The sequence below is a fragment of the Arachis ipaensis genome, chromosome B6, assembly GCF_059453495.1.
Source record: "Arachis ipaensis isolate K30076 ecotype BB chromosome B6, ASM5945349v1, whole genome shotgun sequence".
Taxonomy (NCBI): domain Eukaryota; kingdom Viridiplantae; phylum Streptophyta; class Magnoliopsida; order Fabales; family Fabaceae; genus Arachis; species Arachis ipaensis.
This window is the reverse complement of record NC_142441.1, coordinates 93,967,519-93,988,229: the sequence shown is the minus strand read 5'-3', so window position 1 is coordinate 93,988,229 and position 20,711 is coordinate 93,967,519. Positions and strand designations below refer to the sequence as shown.

The following is a 20,711-nucleotide window of genomic DNA, read 5'->3' as shown; positions in this document are numbered from 1 at the left end:
TTGTTTTTAATTCAAATTTTTTTCATGTTTTCATAAGTTTTCAAAATCAAATCTTTTTCAAATCATATCTTTTCAATCATATCTTTTCAAAATAAATTTCTTTCCATTTTTTTTACTATTTTCGAAAATACTTGCTAACAATTAATGATTTTATTCAAAAATTTCAAGTATGTTGCTTTCTTGTTAAGAAAGGTTTAATATCTGAATCATATCTTTTAAATTTCTTGTTAGACAAGTCATTAATTTTAAAATCAAATCTTTTTAAATTGTTTTTTAATTATATCCTTTCAATCATATCTTTTTAAAACGATATCTTTTCAATCATATCTTCTTAATCACATCTTTTTCAAAATAATTTTCAATCATATCTTTTTGATTTCTAATTTTAAAAATCTTTTTTAAAAATCACTTAATTTCTTTCCCAACTTTAATTCTCGAAAATCATCAATCAAATTTTCAAAATTTCTTTTAATTATTTCAAAATTTTTTACTTTAATTTCGAAAATTCTTCCCCTCTTCTCACATCCTTCTATTTAAAGGACTAACACTCATCCACTATCAACAATTCGAACTCTATCCCTCTTGATAAGTTCGAATTCTTCTCTTTCTACCTTCTCCTTCTAATCTTCTTTTCCTCTAACACTTCAAGGAATCTCTATACTGTAACATAGAGGATTCCATACTTTCTTGTTCTCTTCTCTTTCTTATGAGCAGGAGCAAGGATAAAAGCATTCTTGTTGAGGCTGATCCTGAACCTGAAAGGACCTTGAAGAGAAAACTAAGAGAAGCTAAAGTACAACTCTCTATAGAGGACCTAATAGAGCTTTTCGAACAAGAAGAAGACATGACAGCCGAAAATAACAACAATGCCAACAATGCAAGGAAGGTGCTTGGTGACTTTACTGCACCTACTCCCGACTTCTATGGGAGAAGCATCTCAATCCCTGCCATTGAAGCAAACAACTTTGAGCTTAAGCCTCAATTAGTTTCATGGACTTCCAATAGAAGATCCTCATCAGTTCTTAGCTGAATTCCTGCAAATTTGTGACACTGTCAAGACTAATGGGGTTGATCCCGAGGACTACAAGCTTATGCTCTTTCCTTTTTCTGTAAGAGACAGAGTTAGAACATGGTTGGATTCACAACCTAAAGAAAGCCTAAACTCTTGGGAAAAGCTAGTCAATACCTTCTTGGCAAAGTTCTTTCCACCTCAAAAATTGAGTAAGCTTAGAGTGGAAGTCCAAACCTTCAGACAGAAGGAAGGTGAATCCCTCTATGAAGCTTGGGAAAGATACAAGCAATTAATCAGAAGGTGCCCTTCTGACATGCTTTCAGAATGGAGTATCATAGGTATCTTCTATGATGGTCTGTCTGAACTGTCCAAGATGTCATTGGACAGCTCTGCTGGAGGATCTCTTCATCTGAAGAAGACACCTGCAGAAGCTCAGGAACTCATTGAGATGGTTGCAAATAACCAATTCATGTACACTTCTGAAAGGAACCCTGTGAATAATGGGACAAATCAGAAGAAAGAAGTTCTTGAGATTGATACTCTGAATGCCATACTGGCTTAGAATAAAATATTGACTCAGCAAGTCAATATGATTTCTCAAAGTCTGTCTGGAATGCAAGCTGCACCAGGCAGTACTAAGGAAGCTTCATCTGAACAAGAAGCTTATGATCCTGAGAACCCAGCAATGAAAGAGGTGAATTACATGGGAGAACCCTATGGAAACACCTATAATCCTTCATGGAGAAATCATCCAAATCTCTCATGGAAGGACCAACAGAGGCCTCAACAAGGCTTCAATAACAATAATGGTGGAAGAAACAGGTTTAGCAATAGCAAACCTTTTCCATCATCTTCTCAGCAACAGATAGAAAATTCTAAGCAGAGCCACTCTGAATTAGCAACTATAGTCTCTGATCTAATTAAAACCACTCAAAGTTTCATGACTGAAACAAGGTCCTCCATTAGAAATTTGGAGGCACAAGTGGGTCAGCTGAGTAAGAAAGTTACTGAACTCCCTCCTAGTACTCTTCTAAGCAATACAGAAGAGAATTCAAAAGGAGAGTGCAAGGCCATCACCATGACCCACACGGCCGAATCTGGAGAGGAGGAAGAGGCAGTGATCTCCACTAAGGAAGATCTCACTGGACGTCCACTGGCCTCCAAGGAGTTCCCTCATGAGGAACCATGGGAATCTGAGGCTCACACTGAGACCATAGAGATTCCATTGAATTTACTTCTGCCATTCATGAGCTCTAATGAGTATTCTTCCTCTGAAGAGGATGAAGATGTTACTGAAGAGCAAGTTGCTAAGTACCTTGGAGCAATCAAGAAACTAAATGCCAAGTTATTTGGTAATGAGACTTGGGAGGATGAACCTCCCTTGCTCACCAACGAACTGGATGACTTGACTAGGCAGAGATTACCCCAAAAGAGACAAGATCCTAGAAAGTTCTCAATACCTTGCAGCATAGGCACCATGACCTTTGAAAAGGCTCTGTGTGACCTAGGGTCAAGCATAAACCTCATGGCTCTTTCTGTAATGGAGAAACTAGCAATTTTTGAGGTGCAAGCTGCAAGAATCTCATTAGAGATGGCAGACAATTCAAGGAAAACAAGCTTATGGACTTGTAGAGGATGTCTTGGTAAAGGTTGAAGACCATTACATCCCTGCTGATTTCATAATCTTAGAGACTGGGAAGTGTATGGATGAATCCATCATCCTTGGCAGATCCTTCCTAGCCACAGCAAAAGCTGTGATTGATGTTGACAGAGGAGAATTGGTCCTTCAAGTGAATGAGGACTCGCTTGTATTTAAGGCTCAAGGATTTCTCTCTGTAACCTTGGAGAGGAAGCATGAAAAGCTTCTCTCAATACAAAGTCAAACAAAGCCCCCACATTCAAACTCTAAGTTTGGTGTTGGGAGGCCACAACCAAACTCTAAGTTTGGTGTTGAGAGGCCACAACCAAACTCTAAGTTTGGTGTTGAGAGGCCATCATCATGCTCTGAGTATCTGTGAGGCTCCATGAGAGCCCACTGTCAAGCTACTGACATTAAAGAAGCACTTGTTGGGAGGCAACCCAATTTTACTTATCTATATTAAATTTCTATTGTTATTTTATGTTTTCTGTAGGTTGATGATCATGTGAAGTCACAAAAACAATTGAAAAAGCGAAAAAAACTAAAAAAATAGAATGAAAAATAGCACACCCTGGAGGAGAAAGCTACTGCCATTTAAACGCCAGTAAGGGCAGCAGAATGGGCGTTAAACGCCCAGCCTGGCACCATTCTGGGCGTTTATCGCCAGAAAGGGGCACAGAGCTGGCGTTTAATGCCAGAAAGGGGCAAGAAGCTGGCGTTAAATGCCAGAAATGGGCAGCAACCTGGCGTTTAACGCCAGGATTGGCAGAAAAGGGCATTTTGCACGCCACTTGGTGCAGGGATGAAAAATCCTTGACACCTCAAGATCTGTGGACCCCACAGGATCCCCACCTACCCCACCTCTCTCTCTCTTCTTCACCCATTCACCAATCCGCATCCATCCATCATATACCCCACCTACCTCACCATTCAAATTCAAATTACTTTCCCTCCCAAACCCACCCATACATGGCCGTACCATACCCCCTCTTCACTCCTATATAAACCCATCCTCACTCCACACTACTTCACCCCCTTGGCCGAAACACTACCCCCCTCCATCTCCTCTATTTCTTCTTCCTCTACTCTCTTCTTTCTTCTTTTGCTCGTGGACGAGCAAACCTTCTAAGTTTGGTGTGGTAAAAGCGTTGCTTTTTGTTTTTCCATAACCATTTATGGCACCTAAGGCCGGAGAAACCTCTAGAAAGAGGAAAGAGAAGGCAAAAGCTTCCACCTCTGAGTCATGGGAGATGGAGAGATTCATCTCAAAGGTGCATCAAGAGCACTTCTATGAACTCGTGGCCAAGAAGAAAGTGATCCCTGAGGTCCCTTTCAAGCTCAAAAAGGGTGAATATCCGGAGATCCAACATGAGATTCGAAGAAGAGGTTGGGAAGTTCTCACCAACCCCATTCAACAAGTCAGAATCTTAATGGTTCAAGAGTTCTATGCCAATGCATGGATCACCAAGAACCATGATCAAAGTGTTAACCCGGACCCAAAGAATTGGCTTACAATGGTTTGGGGGAAATACTTAGATTTCAGTCCGGAAAATGTAAGGTTGGCATTCAACTTGCCCATGATGCAAGGAGATGCACACCCTACACTATAAGGGTCAACTCTACAAGGTGGCGGACAAGTCCTCTACTTTGGCAAGGTTAGCCTTCCCTCATCTCATTTGTCACCTTTGCAATTCGGCTGGAATTGACATAGAGGAAGACATCCTCATTGATGAGGACAAGCCCATCACTAAGAAAAGGATAGAGCAAACAAGAGATCCCACTCACGGACAAGAGCATGAGGAAAATCCTCATCATGAAATCCCTGAGATGCCTCAAGGGATGCATTTTTCTCCACAAAACTATTGGGAGCAAATCAACACCTCCCTAGGAGAATTGAGTTCCAATATGGGACAACTAAGGGTGGAGCACCAAGAGGATTCTATCCTCCTCCATAAAATTACAGAAGACCAAAGAGTTATGAGAGAGGAGCAACAAAGGCAAGGAAGAGACATTGAGGAGCTCAAGCACTCCATAAGATCTTCAAGAGGAAGAACAAGCCGCCATCACTAAGGTGGACCCGTTCTTTAATTTTCTTGTTCTTTATTTTCTGTTTTTTGAATTTTTATGCTTCATGTTTATTTATGTTTGTGTCTTTATTACATGATCACTAGTGTCTAAGTGTCTATGCCTTAAAGCTATGAAAATGAGTCCATCACCTTTCTTAAATGGAAAATGTTTTTAATTGAAAAATAAAAAGAAGTGCATGAATTTTGAATTTTAAAATAGTTTAGTTATTTTGATTTGGTGGCAATACTTTTGTCTTTCTGAATGAATGCTTGAACAGTGCATATTTTTTGAATTTGTTGTTTATGAATGTTAAAATTGTTGGCTCTTGAAAGAATAATGGAAAAAGGAGAAATGTTATTTGATGATCTGAAAAATCATAAAATTGATTCTTGAAGCAAGAAAAAGCAGTGAAAAGCTTGCAGAAAAAAATATATGTGCGAAAAAAAAACGAAAAAAAAGAAAGAAAAAGCAAGCAGAAAAAGCCAATAGCCCTTAAAACCAAAAGGCAAGGGTAAAATAAAAAGGATCCAAGGCTTTGAGCATCAGTGGATAGGAGGGCCCACAGGAATAAAATCCTGGACTAAGCGGCTAATCCAAGCTGTCCCTAACCATGTGCTTGTGGCGTGAAGGTGTCAAGTGAAAACTTGAGACTGAGTGGTTAAAGTCGTGGTCCAGAAGCAAAAGAGTGTGCTTAAGAGCTCTGGACACCTCTAATTGGGGACTCTAGCAAAGCTGAGTCACAATCTGAAAAGGTTCACCCAGTTATGTGCCTGTGGCATTTATGTATCCGGTGGTAATACTGGAAAATAAAATACTTTGGGTCACGGCCAAGACTCATAAAGTAGCTGTGTTCAAGAATCAACATAATTAACTAGGAGAATCAATAACACTATCTGAATTCTGAGTTCCTATAGATGCCAGTCATTCTGAACTTCAAGGGATAAAGTCAGATGCCAAAACTATTCAGAAGCAAAAAGCTAAAAGCCCCGCTCGTCTAATTAATACTGATCTTCATAGATGTTTTTGGAATTCATTGTACATTCTATTCTTTTTATCCTATTTGATTTTTAGTTGCTTGGGGACAAGCAACAATTTAAGTTTGGTGTTGTGATGAGCGGATAATTTATACGCTTTTTGGCATTATTTTTAGTATGTTTTTAGTATATTTTAGTTAGTTTTTATTATGTTTTTATTAGTTTTTAAATAAAAATCACATTTCTGGACTTTACTATGAGTTTCTGTATTTTTTTGTGATTTCAAATATTTTTTTGCTGAAATTGAGGGACCTGAGCAAAAATCTGATTCAGAGGCTGAAAAAGGACTGCAGATGCTATTGGATTCTGACCTCCCTGCACTCGAAGTAGATTTTCTAGAGCTACAGAAGCCAATTGGCGCGCTCTCAATTGCGTTGGAAAGTACACATCCTGGGCCTTCCAGAAATATATAATAGTCCAAACTTTGACTGAGATTTGATGGCCCAAACAGGCATTCCAAGTCAGCTTAAGAATTTTGGCCTCAAAATGCCAGAACTGGCACAAAAGCTGGAGTTAAATGCCCAAACTGGCACAAAAGCTAGCGTTTAACTCCAAGAAAAGTCTCTACACATGGAAGCTTCAATGCTCAGCCCAAGCACACACCAAGTGGGCTCGGAAGAAGATTTCTGCATTAATTACTTATTTCTGTAAACCCTAGGCTACTAGTTCTCTATAAATAGGAGCTTTTGCTATTGTATTTTAAGACCTATACAGATACTTTGATAGACCTTTTCACATTTGGAGGCTGGCCATTCGGCCATGCCTAGACCTTGTTCTTATGTATTTTCAACGGTAGAGTTTCTACACACCATAGATTAAGGTGTGGAGCTCTGCTGTTCTTCATGAATTAATGCAAAGTACTATTGTTTTTCTATTCAATTCACGCCTACTTCTTCTCTAAGATATTCATTCGTTCTTCAACTTGATGAATGTGATGATCCGTGACACTCATCATCATTCTCACCAATGAACATGTGCTTGACAACCACCTCTGTTCTACTAGCAATGGCTTGAATCCGTATCTCTTGGGTTTCTAATCTAAGATTGGAACCTTCGTGGTATAGGCTAGAATTATTGGCAGTCATTCTCCAGAGCTGGAAAGTCTAAACCTTGTCTGTGGTATTCTGAGTAGGATCTGGCAAGGGATGACTGTGACGAGCTTCAAACTCGCCAGTATGGGGCGTGTGACAGACGCAAAAGGATCAATGGATCCTATTCCGACATGATCGAGAACCAACAGCTGATTAGCCGATGTGGTGACAGCGCATCAGGACCATTTTCACTGAGAGGACGGGAGGTAGCCATTAACAATGGTGAAACCCAACATAAGCTTGCCATGGAAAGCAGTATGAATGATTAGAAGAAGGCAATGGGAAAGCAGAGGTTCAGGAGGAACAAAGCATCTTCATACGCTTATCTGAAATTCTCACCAATGAATTACATAAGTATCTCTATCTTTATTATATATTTTATTTATCTTTTAATTATCAATTCTCCATAACCATTTGAATCCGCCTGACTGAGATTTACAAGATAACCATAGCTTGCTTCAAGACGACAATCTTCGTGGGATCAACCCTTACTCGCGTAAGGTTTATTACTTGGACGATCCAGTGCACTTGCTGGTTAGTTGTGCGGAGTTGTGATAAAGAGTTGAGATTACAATTGTGCATACCAAGTTGTTGGCGCCATTGATGATCACAATTTTGTGCACCACGTTCCAAGCCAAAAACGGCCCACGTTAACTTCAACGTTAGTGGCACTAACGTGACCACTTACGTTGCCTCTTGGTCCTTTGCAAACGTTATTGGCATTCACCTTTTCCAATAACGTTGCTTATTGCCTCTTTTCCCCATGTTAGAGTTCACGTTAGTATAACTAACGTGACCCTTAACGTGGGCTTGCCTAAGCTTCAAGAGCGTTAGTGACACTTACCTTTGTCACTAACGCTCCAAACGCCCCTCCTTCCCACGTTAGAGTTCACGTTAATTAGATTAACGTGGCCACTAACGTGGTGGTAATTGCCATCTCCAATGTTAGTGACAAAGGTGAGTGTCACTAACGTTGGCCTATCACTCCTTGCTCCACGTTACCCTTCACGTTAGTGGTCTTAACGTGACCACTAACGTGGGCAATCTTGGCCTATTCCAACGTTGACAAAGGTGAGTGTCACTAACGTTGGTGATCTCCTCTAATCTCCACGTTAGAATTCACGTTAATTAGATTAACGTGGCTCTTAACGTGGCTTATGTATGGCCTTTTAGAACGTTAGTGGTGTTCACTTTTACCACTAACGTTGGAGCTCCTCTTTTCTTTCCATGTTAGCTCCCAAGTTAATGTAACTAACGTGGCAACTAACGTGGGTTATAATGGCTTCGAAGGCGTTATTGGCAATCACTTTTCTCATTAACGCTACAAGCTTATGCCTATTCCACGTTAGTTGTCACGTTAATTAGACTAACATGGCTCTTCCTTGCTTCCTTTGTCCTGAAATCAAGTAAATAAAGTGCATCAAAGCTCTATTCCAAGTCATGAGATCATGCATTATCCAATTTGTCATTCAATTCATGCATAATTCTCATGAAATCATGTAAAGTTCACAATGTTTGCTTGAATCAAGATGTAAGTGTATTTCTACCCAAAACTTGCTTATTTACTAAGAAAATGCATGAAACTACCCTAAAACAGTAAAGAAAAGGTCAGTGAAACTGGCCAAAATGCCTTGGCATCAATGTAAAACTTGTTTCAAGAAAGAAATATAAGGAAAAGATTTCATAAAAAGAGCTAGATAGAAGCATCAATCACTTATATTTCTTTTGTGATTGTAGCATGCATAGAAAACTAGCCAACCATGAACATCAATTTACTATTCTTCTCACCTTGGTTTGTCAAAACTTACTACATGATTCTTTTCTTGCTTGGGGACAAGCATGGTTTAAGTTTGGTATTGTGATGACATGTCATCAGGTCATGTTTTTCTATACTTTTTCATACAAGAAATTGATGATTAGTGCTTAAATATTGAATACTTTTGTGCTTAAATGGTATATTTCTTTGATCTTTTGATTTTATAAAAATTTTGTAGGAAATAAGAAGATAAAGAAGCAAAAAAGTACAAATTAGGCTCAAAAGAAGAAAAGAGAAATTCTGGGCACACTTTAAAGCTTGGACACACTTTGGAGCCTTAGGCCACGCTTTTAAAAGCGTGGCCTATGATTTAAACAAGGAGAGCTCTTGGCCCGAAAACATCATGATGCGCACGAATCGAGCAACAAATTTTGAAGATCCACATGTACGCGTTCATGATGCGTACGCGAGGAATTGATTGGCCCTCATTTTATAAGAGAACGCTACGTTGTATAAATGAACGTTTTCGAGCAAAACCAATTTTGGGATAGAAGTTCAGCCATCGATGCGTACGCGTGCATCACGCTTACGCGTGGTTGTGACTTAGCTGAAGAAGGATGCGCAAGCGCGGGTGGAGCATGAGCGTGGAAATGGCATTTTTGCGATCCACGCGTACGCGTTAATGACGCGTACGTGTGGTGTAGCGCTCAATTAAAGAACACTACGCTCACTAAGTGAATGCTGCAAGGGACGCGTACACGTGGGTCACGCGTACGCGTCGATGGGAAAAAATACAAAAGCACGCGCGAGCGTGCAGGATGCGTACGCGCTCAATTTGAAAACGCTCCATTCTCCTGGAAGTGCAACTCTGGCTCAGTTAATCTGACTCCAAGCCCATTGACACACCAAAGCAAGCAGAGCCCATTGACATCACTCAAAGACACAAGAAACAATTAGAATAAGAATTTAATTTGATTTGTAATTTATTTTTAATTTCAATTTTATTTATAATTTAGGAATGCCTATAAAAGGCTTTAGTTAACAGAATAGAAGAGACACGCACAGTAGGAGTAGGAGTAGAATAGGAGGCTCCGGCTGGAGGATTAGAGACTCCAAATCTCTCTTAGAGGATTAGAGACTCCAGAGAGCTTAGCATAGCTGATACACTTTTATTATTCTGCGTTGTTACATTTCAGTATTCAGTTTGGCTTATGAAATTTCAGTTTCTAAAAATTCTCTTCTGCAAATTTACTTTTTGCAATTTTACATTTGAATTTGCTGTATCTGAATTTACTTTTCATGCACTTTAAATCTTTTGCAATTGTTCTGAGTTCTGATTTACTACTTTCTTTAAATTCCCTACACTCAATTCCCTTTACATTTGATGCAATTTACTTTTCTTGCTCTTTAAGTTTTTGCCATTTACATTCTGCACTTTAAATTCACTGCAATTTACTTTCTGCTGCTTCAATTTCAACCAATTCACTACTGTCCGCTTGACTAGACTGATCACTCACTAAAGTTGCTCAATCCATCAATCCCTGTGGGATCGACCTCACTCTTGTAAGTTATTACTACTTGATGCGACCCAATACACTTGCCGGTGAGTTTGTGTGGAATCATTTTTCCCTCATCAAGTTTTTGGCACCATTGCTGGGGATTGATATAGATCGACAATGATTAAGTGGGTGAGAAGTCTAGATTAAGCATTTTCTTTGTTTTTGTTCTTTTAATTTTCTGTTTTAAGCTGATACCAAGTTTTTTGAGTTATTGCCTCTCTAAGAAATTTTCATCTGTGACATGAATTTCAATTTTCATTGGTGATGTGTTTTACAAAATTCAAATGGAGTTCAACTCATCTTGTGATCAAACAAATTTCATGGGATATTACTGATGAGTATTTTGGTGAAAAATAAATTTCCACCAAAACACACAAATCTAACCGGCAAGTGTACCGGGTCGCATCAAGTAATAATAACTCACATGAGTGAGGTCGATCCCACAGGGATTGAAGGATTGAGCAATTTTAGTTTAGTGGTTGATTTAGTCAAGCGAATCAAGTATTGGTTGAGTATTTGTGATTAACAGAAACTAAATTACTTTGAATGCAAAAGGGAAAGGGAAAATTGCAACAAACTAAAGAGCAGGAAAATAAAGAAACTGAATCTTAAAGAGCATGTAAAATAAAGTGCAGAAACTTAGATTGCAAGGAATGTAAATAACAGAAGCTTAAAGTGCAAGAAATGTAAATTGCTTGAATCATAAAAGGAATTAGGGATTGGGTTTGCAGAATTTGAACAAGAAACAAGTAAATGGCATTAAACATAAGAGAGAAAATTGAAGTGCAGTGAAGTAGATCTTAACAGAAAAGTAAAATGACTTGAGAATTTAAAGAACTAGAAAGCAGTGCTTAAGTTGCAGCAAATTGTAAGGGGTTGAAGATCTCAGGAGTGGAAGAGACTAGATAACAATTCTAGATCTCAAATCCTTCCTTGATCCAACAAGAACAATTGCTAAAGAAACAAAGAAAAGTAAATAGCAGAAAGCTGTAGAAGATGAAGCAGTGAATCAAACAGAAAATGAAATTCAATTGTGCAGAAAATCAAACAAGATCTCAAGGTGAGATTGAAACAGAAGTTCTTCAATTCTCCACCCAAGATCCAAAGCAAGAAAATAAAAGAGTGCTCAAGCAAGAACCAAGAAGAAGAGAGATCAATTCTCCTTCCAAGTTCTCTGAAATCTAAATTTAAAACTAAAAGCTCAAAATGAAAATGAAAAGAAAATTCAAAAGTAAAATTCAGCTCTCTAATTACATCAAACTAACTCCTATTTATACACTTTCTATTCTTGGATAATGGAATTTGGATGGGCTTTTGATTTGGTGAAGATTTGAATTAAATTGGACTTTTGGTTGAATTTTCAGCCCATGGGTAATATTCTTCCAGGGGAGTGCTCAGCTCACAAAGTGAGCTGAGCTTTGACACTTAGTGTGGGGAAGCATTGATAGCGTGCTGCTGTCTTGGGGTGCATCAGGGGAGAGCTCAGCTCACTTTGTGAGCTGAGCATTGGTGCCTTAGTGCCAATTTGTTGTGCTGCCCCTTGGACCGTGTCATGCGCTCCACTCCTTCCCTGGCCGTGTCAAGATGTGCCCCCATGCATCAAGAAGTAGCGCTCAGCTCACAAAGTGAGCTGAGCTTTGGTGTATCCAAGGAAGGGTCCTTGGTTCGAAACCCATGGGAAGCATGCGCTACCCCTTTTCTTGGTTGCCTTGCTTCCTTGCTTCCTCAAGGTGTGGGGTTCGAAGCTTGGGGAGTGCATTTGGCCAATTTTGGCTTATTTTCCTTGCAAGGAGCGCTCCACACTCTCCCTTGGGTCATGGGTTCAAGCCTTGGAGCATGCATTTGTAAATCATTTTTCTTTGAATTTCTTCCTTAGCGCTCTCGATAATGCTCACTTTGTGAGCTGAGCTTGGTCTTCTTTTCCTTATCTTTTTGCCTTCATGTTGTGCTCAGCTCACAAAGTGAGCTGAGCTTTATGCCTTGGTCCCTTGAGGATAAGTGTAGCGCTCACTTAGTGAGCTTTGGAGGGAGCTTCATGGTTTTGTTGCACCACACTTCTTCTTTTCTTGGCCAACTTTTTCTTCTTTGAGCCACACTTCTTAGGCCACGCTTTCTTCTTTTCTTCTTTTCTTCACCTACAATTAATCAAAACAACCAATCAAAGTATCACCAAATTCACAAGGTTTACAAATCATAAAAATGCAATTGAATTTGGCCTAAACCTCATGATTTAGTATCAATTATATGGTGGTTGTTTGATTAAGAGAAGTAATGCAATTCCATTCCAAATTACTTACTTAGAGTACAAGAAAGTGTATAAAACCAAATGAAAATGAAGGAAAAGACTATTAAAAAAGGGTATATGATGACTTGTCATCAATTACCCACCACCACCAATTTACTATTCTAATGGTGGCCAAAAATATCACCAAAAAATCACAGATTCTGAGCACTCCAATCAATGGAGATATGCTTCAGAGCCACAAGATGAGCAAGACAAATTCATGGGATATTACTCACCACCACAAGATGATATAGATCATTATCCTCATGGTGACTGGAAATATCAACAAGGAATGAGAGAGTATGAACAATCAAGTAAAAACATTGAACACATAGATCACGGCATCGAATGGTATGAAAGGACATTAAAAATACACAATTTAAAGGCTTAGGAAGCAAGTTTTCAATCATGGAACAAAACTAGGAAGGAATTGTAAAATCATGCAAATAGTATGAATAAGTGTGTAAAGACTTGATGAAGCCACTCAATTGAGTACAAGATAAACTATAAAATAGTGGTTTATAAACCTCCCCACACTTAAACATTAGCATGTCCTCATGCTAAGCTCAAGGAGATCAAAAGAATAAATAGGGAAAAGTAAGACTCATGAAATACAACCTATATATGAATGCAACTATATGCTAAGATGGTTCTGTATACTTGGTTAAAAGTAAATAAGTTCTTCAAGATAAAAATAAATCAAATTCCACTAATTCAAATCATATAATAAAAGACAAGTAAACTTGTGAGAAGATAGCTCATAAAAGCAGGGAACATAGAATCAAGCATCGAACCCTCACTGGTAGTGTATATGCACTCTAATCACTCAAGTTTATAGGGTAATCCACTCTAGTCTTCTCTAGTCATGCTTTCTAAACTTTGTTCTTCACCTAACCAATCAACAAATATTTAATGTACCAATGCAAACATCATGAGGTCTTTTCAAGGTTGTAATGGGGCTAAGGTAAAGGTGAGGGTATATATGGCTAAGTGAGCTATAAATTGAATCCTTGACTAACCTAAGCTCTTACCTATACACACACTCTATATACTTCTAAAATTATGCCTAGCTACCCAAGATTCCCATTTTTGCATCTCATACTCATGCATCAACTTTTCTTTAATTTAATCACATATGCATTGATTTTTCATTAACTTAACATTGGCGTAATTTTGTCCCCTTATTTATTTATTTATTTATTTATTTAAATTTTTTTATTTTATTTATTTATTTATTTATTTTATTTATTTTTTATAAAAGTCAACATAACATATCAATGCACATGAATTTTTTAATTTTTCTGGTCTCACATGAGTAGGTACCCACATTCCTAATATTTTATCATAACACATTACCTATTAACCCATGCTCCCATAGTTTTCCCACACTTAGTTGATACACAATCTCTATCTTAAGCTAACCAAAGATTCAATTGGGGTGATTAATTATTTTTCCGCTTAAGGCTAGTGATGTGGTAAAATATAGAACAATTGGGGATTAAAAGGCTCAAGGCGGCTAACAAAGGTAATTGAAAGGGTAGGCTATTTGGGATAAGTGAGTTAATAACAAATGATGGCCTCAGTCATATGCATGCATATAAATAAACTAAACATTGGACATATAGAGTGGAAAAAAATATAGATTACAATTATAGAGAAGAAAACACACAAGAATAAAGTATTATAGTTAAATAGTGTAACCATGTAATAAATCTAAAATCTCACAGGTTGTGTGTTCTTAGCTACAATTCATGTTCTAATTTATAGTCTTCAAACAAGTTTAACACAAATTTTTCAATTTAAATTAGTGAAATATTCAAAATAGGGTCTTGAAAAGAAACTTATTATTTTAACCAAGCAAACATACATGCAAAAAATTATTATCATGCAATCTATTCTATCTAACAAAAGAAAAACTAAAATGTTGGTGTTAAGAGAGAGAGCTTACCTCCGGAAGTCAGGTACTGACCGACCTCCCCACACTTAAAGCTTGGCACCGTCCTCAGTGCCATCAGTTAGGAATAAAGGGGGCTGCTAACAGCATCTCCATAGTCGGGGTTGTCATGGCTCCCAGTGCTGGTAGGTGAGGTGGAGTTCGGAGTGTCGGGTTCTTCTTCAGGTGGGTGGTTGCGAACAATCAGCTCCTTGAGGTAAGTAAATTGGAGCTTGTTACGGCGCTCCATTCTCTTTGCCTGCCGGTCAAGCCGGTCTAATCTCTGAAGTATCTGAAGGAGCAACTAATTTGTTGAAGGTGCTTATGATGCAGAAGGAGAAGGAATATCTCTGGCCGGGTCTGCAATCCGGCTGGTAGTGGTTGCTTGTGGTTGGATGTACTTTTCGTTGGGGACATATTGATCCTCCCGCGGAAGTATGGTCTTGGTGTCTCCAGCTCTGTAGGAGACTCCGGCTGCCGAGACTAGGTCTGAAACCAAGGCGGGAAAGGGTAGGTTGCTCGCAATCTGTATGTGTCCCATGCCGTGCCGGAGGTGTCTTGGTAAGTTGAGAGGCTGGTCTGTAAGGATACACCAGAGGAGAACAGCCATGTCTGCAGTGAAGAAGGACTTGTGAGTGCTTAGAAAGATGTAGTGGGACATAATCTGTGCCCACACTCGAGCCTCCAAGGTAAGTGCTGAAGCCAATATGCCCTTAGGTCGGGATCAATGGTATCCATATATCCATCTGCTGCCAAGTTATGCTATAACTCTGAGGACGGTGTCCTAGTCAAATTGGTATGTCTGGTGCTTGAGAGAAGCTTCTTGGTATGCGTCCAATCCTTCTGGGGCAGGGGGGAGATCTAAAGCACGCTGAATGGCCCCTTCAGTTATGGGGACTTGCTTCTGATGGACATAGATAGACTGTAGGGCTGGCATGTGAAAATTAGAGTAGAATTCAACTACCCATGAGAGGTTGATCTGCGGTGGCTGCCTCTGTAAGAATTTCCATTGTCTGCGCTCAATGCGGGGCTCTACAAATTCAACAATGTGGGTAGGGAGGATTAGTAGGTGCTCATTGTTGTAGTTTCACTCAGCCAGGATGGTGAACATCTGCTCACAATAGCGGTTAGTGAACCATGCAGTGTCCCTTGCTGGAGAGGCTTTCTCGGTTTCATCGACCTTGATGATCCTCTTGACCCGCTTTGTTGATGGCTTGACTGATGTTGAGGATGGTTCCACAGCTGGTGCTCTTTTCGTTCCTGTCCTCGCCGGTGGCTTATTAGAGGCTTTCCTTTTACCTTTTCTGGTGGCCATCCTGAAAAGGGATAAAAGAAAGGGACATGAAATCAAGTAGCTAGAACCGGGAGGAGGAAAATACAAGTGATAATCAATTCCAAGGTAAAGAAGAATGTCGCAAACACATGGTCGCGACTGCATGTAATTAGGACATCAATGGAAATATAGCATAATAAATTAAGACAATTAAATGCAAGATGTTTATTTGCATGCCGGCAAAGGCATGAGTAGCATAGATCAAGCATTAATTGCTCAATTTGATTATCCAATGTAACAAACTAACCATCACGTTTGTGGTGACAATTATAATTAATTAATAAAAGGTTGCAAGGGTTTTGTGAAAAATAGGTAGTAGAGTAGTATAATAGAATAATTCAAAATTCACAATGCCATATGGACTTTTCACAAACACTTCGTAGGCATGTAAAATATGTTAGGGAAAGTATGAAATCCAACATGCAAGCAACCCAAAAATAAGTAGTAATTATCAAAGTACTCCCTAATATATCCACAAGCAAATATAAAAGAAAACAATCACCCATTTAAATTTCTAACACCAACAGAAAAATGCATGGAAGAAGAAAGAAAAAGAAACCATAGATAATGAAATTAAAAGAAAAATAAAGAAGAAGGAAACATAAATTAAAGTAAAAGGGTAAAAAGGGAAGAAAAAAAGAACCTTGATGAAGAAGATGGAAAAGGAGAGAAGCAAGTAATAGAAACTAAGAAAGAATAAGGAAGAAGAAAGAAAGAAGAGAGGAATAATTAGGATTGAAAATAATTAGGATTGGGGAAGAGGAAATTTGAAATCAAGCGCTGAAGTGGATAAGTTGTGTGTCGCCTGCGACGCGTACGCGTGCATCACGCGTACGCATGGATCGCGTTATTTTCAAGTGACGCGTAAGTGTCAGGGACGCATACGCGTGACATGGGTTGTGCAGTTGACGTGAAGGTAGCCCCATGCACGCACAATTCTCTGTCCAATACGCACATTTGCCAAATTTTTAAACGACGCGTGCGAGTCAGGGACGCACACGCGTGGGTGGCCTAGATGGAAAAATGACGCGTACCCGTCAGGGACGCGTACGCGTGATAGGATTTGCGCTTATAGCACAGTTCCAGCCCCACACCATCATAACTCTCTGGCTATACACCCATTTACGCCGATTTGCAGGGTCATGCGTACGCACGAGTGACACGTACGCATGGAGGGCGGAACTTGCAAGCGACGCGTACACGTGGGTGTCCAGCCCTGCTCTCACGCAACTCTCTGTTCAATTCTTATTTGTCTCGTACGCTTTTTGGGGTTAATTTCATATAGATTTTAGTATGTTTTAGTTGGTTTTTAGTTTATTTTCATTAGTTTCTAGGCAAAATTCATATTTCTGGACTTTACTATGAGTTTGTGTGTTTTTCTGTAATTTCAGGTATTTTCTGGCTGAAATTGAGGGAGCTGAGCAAAAATCTGATTCAAGCTGAAAAAAGACTGCTGATGCTGTTGGATTCTGACCTCCCTGCACTCAAAATGGATTTTCTAGAGCTACAGGACTCCAAATGGCGTGCTTCCAATTGCGTTGGAAATTAGACATCCAGGGCTTTCCAGAAATATATAATAGTCCATACTTTGCTCCAGGATAGAAGACGTAAACTGGCGTTCAACGCCAGCTCTCTGCCCAATTCTGGCGTCCAGCGCCAGAAACAAGTTGCAAGTTGGAGTTCAACGCCAGAAAAGGATCCAAAGCTGGCGTTGAACGCCCAAAACAGCCCCAGGCATGTGAAAGCTTTAGTCTCAGCCTCAGCACACACCAAGTGGGCCCCAGAAGTGGATTTCTGCACTATCTATTATAGTTTACTCATTTTCTGTAAACCTAGGTTACTAGTTTAGTATTTAAACAACTTTTAGGGACTTACTTTGAATCTCATGACATTTTTACATCAAAACTTTATACTCTTTGACGGCATGAGTCTCTAAACTACATTGCTGGGGGTGAGGAGCTCTGCTGTGTCTCGATGAATTAATGCAAGTATTTCTGTTTTTCATTCAAACATGCGTGTTCCTATCTAAGATATCCATTCGCGCCTAACTATGGAGAAGGTGATGATCAGTGACACTCATCACCTTCCTCAATCCATGAACGTGTGTCTGACAATCACTTCCGTTCTACATCAGATTGAATGAATATCTCTTAGATTCCCTAATCAGAATCTCCGTGGTATAAGCTAGATTGATGGCGGCATTCATGAGAATCCAGAAAGTCTAAACCTTGTCTGTGGTATTCCGAGTAGGATTCTGGGATTGGATGGCTGTGACGAACTTCAAACTCGCAAGTGCTGGGCATAGTGACAGACGCAAAAGGATAGTAAATCCTATTCCGGTACGACTGAGAACCTGCAGATGATTAGCCGTGTGGTGACAGCGCACCTGGACCCTTTTCACTGGAAGGATGGATGGTAGCCATTGACAACGGTGATCCACCTACACACAGCTTGCCATAGGAGGACGTGCGTGCATGAATCAGAGGACAGAGGAAAGCAGAGATACTGAAGACAAAGCATCTCCAAAATTCCAACATATTATCCATTATTGCATAACAAGTAACCTTTAATCCATGCTCTCTTGTTTATTCGCAACTCAACTGATAAATATAATTGACTTCCTGACTAAGAATTGCAAGATAACCATAGATTTCTTCAAACCAACAATCTCCGTGGGATTCGACCCTTACTCACGTAAGGTATTACTTGGACGACCCAGTGCACTTGCTGGTTAGTGGAACGAGTGTGAAAAGTGTGATTCACAATTCGTGCACCAAGTTTTTGGCGCCGTTGCCGGGGATTGTTCGTGTTTGAATAACTGACGGTTTATTTTGTTGCTTAGATTAGGAAAATTTTTCTTTTTGGTTTAGAGTCTCTTATTATTGTTCTTGGTTAAAATTTTATACTTCTTCAAAACAAGTGTTACATTTACTGCCCAATTGGCTAGAGCGTTGGTCTAAGTCCGTGGCAGTTTGGTATACTCTTTTTAAAAATCTTTTTCAAAAATAATAATTTCTCTATTAAATTTTGTGCCAAACTTTAAGTTTGGTGTTTTCTTGTTGATTTCCCTTTTAGTTTTCGAAAATTTTAGTTTAGTTTTCTAAAAATTTTAAGTTTGGTGTTCCTTGGTGTTTTCCCTCCAAAATTTTCAAAAACAAGGAGCATCAGATCTAAAAATCCTAAATCTTGTGCCATCTTATTGTTTTTCTCTCTCCTCTTTAAATTCAAAAATATCTTTAAAAATTCAGATTTTTTTTTAAATTTTAAAACCTTTTTCAAAAATCATCATATCCTTTTTAAAACTTCCTAACCACTTTCTCTCTCCTCATTTTTTTGAAAAGTTTCAACCATTTTTGTTTATTTTATTTTAATTTATTTCATTTTTGAATTAAATAAATAAATAAATAAATAAAAATATTTTTTTTTATTTGACATCATCTCCCTTTCTCCATTATGGATCTAAGTGGAAATGAACAGTACAGGAGGACTCTGGGGTCATATGCTAACCCCTCTACTGCTTCATATGGGAGTAGTATCTGCATACCCTCCATTGGAGTCAGTAGCTTTGAGTTGAATCCTCAGCTCATTATCATGGTGCAGCAAAGTTGCCAGTATTCCGGTCTTCCACAGGAAGAACCTACAGAGTTTTTGGCACAATTTTTGCAAATTGCTGACATAGTATATGATAAGAAAATAAATCAGGATGTCTACAGACTATTACTGTTTCCATTTGCTGTAAAAGATCAAGCTAAGAGGTGGTTAAATAACGAACCTAAGGCTAGCATAAGGACATGGAAACAGCTGACAGAAAAATTCCTGAATCAATACTTTCCCCCAAAACGGATGACACAGCTAAGGCTGGACATCCAAGGCTTTAAACAAGGAGATAAGGAATCTCTTTATGATGTATGGGAGAGATACAGAGAGATGCTACGAAAATGCCCCTCTGAAATGTTTTCAGAGTGGGTTCAGTTAGACATCTATTATGGGCTTGCAGAAGGAGCTTAGATGTCTCTAGATTACTCAGCTGGTGGATCTATCCACATGAGAAAGACAATTGAAGAGGCTCAAGAGCTCATTGATACAGTTGCCATGAATTAGCATCTGCACCTAAGCAGTGACCCTTCCATGAAAGAAGAGGTTAAAACCGTAACTGCTGAACTCAGCCCTGTAAAACAAGCTGCTGAATTCAATCAGCAATTGGACTTTCTAACAAAGTAGTTAGCCGAATTCAAGGATAAACTACAAGAGACAAGGATGGCTAATATAAATATGGAGGAATAATTGAAGCAAACAAAGCAGCAGCTGTCAAGACAAATAACAGAAGAATGCCAAGTAGTTCAATTGAGAAGTGGGAAAACATTAAATACCCCACCTCAAGGTAGCAAAGAGCCAAGGAATGAGTAAACCACCCAAAATTCACCTGAGGACAGTAAGAGCCCAGGAAAAAGTAATTCTGGCGTTAAAACGCCAGCAATCTGGTGGAAGAATGGCGCTAAACGCCCAGACCATGCCCAAGACTGGCGTTCAACGCCAGTAACAAGCAAGGACTGGCGTTCAACTCCAGAAACAAGCAAGGATCTGGCATTGAACGCCCAAAATGGGCAAGATCTGGCGTTGAACGCCCAAAATGGGCACAGTTCTGGCGTTCAGACGCTAGGAACAGACAAGGAGTTGGCGTCTAACGTCACTCCAGCTTCTAACTCTGGCACTCAATTGCCAGTGAGGGATCAGACACACACAAGTGTTGATGACAACCCTTCTAAAAAGGCTTCTTCAACCACTTCTGTAGGCAATAAACCTACAGCAACTAAGGTTGAGGAATATAAAGCCAAGATACCTTATCCTCAAAAACTCTGGAAAGAGGAGCAGGATAAGCAATTTGCTCACTTTGCAGATTATCTCAGGACTCTTGAAATAAAGATTCCATTTGCAGAGGCACTTGAGAAAATACCTTCTTATGCCAAGTTCATGAAAGAGATCCTGAGTCATAAAAAGGATTG

At 39.2% G+C, this 20,711-nt stretch overlaps 1 non-coding gene across 1 annotated transcript; it reads right to left on the bottom strand.

Moving 5' to 3' along the window:
* Positions 1 to 1,223: 1,223 nt before the first annotated feature.
* On the bottom strand, positions 1,224 to 1,331 carry LOC148561825 (small nucleolar RNA R71). The gene has a single exon (XR_015887446.1). It is a non-coding gene; the product is annotated as a small nucleolar RNA R71 (small nucleolar RNA).
* Positions 1,332 to 20,711: the final 19,380 nt, after the last annotated feature.